Consider the following 2,752-nt stretch of genomic DNA (forward strand, 5'->3'; position numbering starts at 1 on the left):
AGAGAAACTCAGAATCAGACCTTAAAATTTCCTGTTTGCCTTTATTGTCTCTTTTACTCACAGTCTCTTTTACTACAAATCAGGCTGGTCACACTTGGGAAAGAGGACGGCCACATATTGGGACATAAGATCTAGCTGGAACTCTATTTAGAAGGATACTCTCATGAACAAAGCCAAGATTACTCTGTCCCAACTGCTCTCACAGTGGCTGTCTTTACCTCCAGGCCACTGGAGGTGGTCAGATCCACGAGGTGCAATGACTTGGTGAAGGTGAAGCTCGTAATGTTCAAGGGGAAGTTCTAATTCTGCAAGAAGGTCTCTTTACAAATTACAGGAATCTGATAATCGTCTACCGAAAGGAGAACTCGCCCAGAGACTAAAACACATGGATTCTTGCTAGCTGACGTAGTAAACCCAAACTTCCTTTCCCTTCACATATGAAGACAACAAGAAACATTTCTTCCTCAGGAGGAAGAGTTACAAATTTGGAATTATAGCAGGAGAGCTCATCTCACAAGTAATACCTTTGATGTCCAGAGCTCTCACAGCCACCTCCAGGGGAGAATCATGCACAGAGAGTTCATGAGTTGCAGAGAGAATTGCAACAGCAACAATGACAACACAACAGAGTAAACGGCCTGTCACTACAACAAGAGAACAAATACTCCTTAACTCAGCCCCTACAAGCTCATACTGGCTTCAAAACTTGTGAAAAGCTAGTACTAGCGAAAATAATGAAGAACAAATAGGTGGCTTCCCATCCTACAGAGCCTGAATAATATGCTATCACAAAACATAGGTTTTTCAACAGAATAATTAAATTCTTCTTTCTAAAAATTTACATCCAGGCATACAATCTTCTGCTCTATGAATTTTTACTTTTCTACCTACCATGTTCCTCAGCCATCACAACACTGCTTAGCTTCATGGCTTACAAAGACCAAGCAGACACCAAAGCTTTTTGGGAACAAATGGCACCGTTCTCATAAACTGGCTCAGCAGTGACTATATTATAACATGAGCAAAACGTGAAAGAAAGACAGGAAGATGTCTTCCTCCCTCCACTCACAGGTCTATCTTTAAATGGTCTTAAAAAAAACCCAGTGGCTGAGTGTTTAAGTAAATGCACGTTTATACTGTCATTAAAACATTCCCTTTTTTAGTATTTATTCCTATAATAGCCTGCTTCAGTGCATTCATCTCAGTGCTGGGTAGAGTTCACTCACAACAGCTCACAGATAAAGTTCCAAAGTTACGGAGGCCAACAGTTGATGGTGCCTCTTCTACAAGTTTTGATGCTGACACCGGCAAATAATAAGAGCCCAGAAAACAACCTGACCCTGCTCTGACTACACAAACCGGCATCCCACAGCTAAGCACAAGCAGACGGGACAACATCCCCTCAGCCACCACCTATCTGTCAGATCACAGAGGTCCCTCATACTACAGCAGTTTTAAACAAGGCAAGAGCCTTCTGACTCACAAGCACACAGCACCACCATGCCCACATTCCCACAAGAAGACCCTGAGCTCAGGGTTTGGTTTTTTTTTCGGGACAGCCCCTTGTGCTCTCCAAACCTTTCCCTAGCACAGGAAAACAAGCCCCCGACCCCTTCTCCATACATCCTCCCTTACCCGCTTCTTTCTCTAGCCCTGTTACCAGAGGGTTCCCACCCCCTTGACACTCCCCACAGCCTTTTTTTTCTCTCAACACCACTCCCTTTTTCACCAGAAGCAATGGCCCCTCCTTCCCCACAGCACCACCCGCTCACCAGGAATAATAGCCTGCTTCAGCCTCCAGCTCAAGGGGAACCCACAGCGCCCGTCCGAAGGGCAGCAACACTTTGGGCACATTTAGAATCACAGAATCATCTAGGTTGGAAGGGACCTTTAGGATCATCGAGTCCAACCATCAACCTAACACTGCCAATACCACCACTAAACCATGTCCCTCAGCACCACGTCTGCCTGTCTTTTAAACACCCCCAGGGATGGTGACTCCACCGCTGCCCTGGGCAGCCTGTTCCAGTGCTTGACAACCCTTTCAGTGAAGAAATTTCTCCTAATATCCATCCTAAACCTCCCCTGGTGCAACCTGAGGCCATTTCCTCTTGTCCTATCACCTGTTCCTTGGGAGAAGAGACTGACCCCCTCTTGCTACACATTCCTTTCAGGGAGCTGTAGAGAGCGAGAAGGTCTCCCCTCAGCCTCCTTTTCTCCAGGCTGAACACCCCCGGTTCCCTCAGCTGCTCCTTGTACGACTTGTGCTCCAGACCCCTCACCAGCTCCATTCCCCTTCTCTGGACATGCTCCAGAATCGCTATGTCTTTCTTGTAGCATGGGGCCCAAAACTGGAGACAGTATTCGAGGTGCGATTCTTGCTGGCTTTGGGTATCTTCTCAAATCCAGTCCTGCTGGCCACGCTATTGCTGCCACAAGCCAGGACGCTGTTCGCCTCCTCGGCCACCCGGGCACGGTGCTGGCTCATATTCAGCTGGCTGTCAACCAGCAACCCCAGGTCCTTTTCCACCGGACAGCTTTCCAGCCACCCCGCCCCAGCCCTGTAGCGTCCATGGGGTTGTGCAGGACCCAGCACTTGGCCTTGCCACACCTCATACCACTGGCCTGTCCAGATCCCTCTGTAGAGCCATCCTAACCCCCAAGCAGGGTAGGGTTTAACTTAAACGGGAAGACGGGCACCACCGAGAGGAGGAGGAAGAGGAGCGCAGGCAGCCGGGCCCGCCCCAGTCTG

Source organism: Charadrius vociferus, unplaced genomic scaffold (assembly GCF_000708025.1).
Source record: "Charadrius vociferus isolate BGI_N301 unplaced genomic scaffold, ASM70802v2 scaffold1089, whole genome shotgun sequence".
Lineage (NCBI taxonomy): Eukaryota > Metazoa > Chordata > Aves > Charadriiformes > Charadriidae > Charadrius > Charadrius vociferus.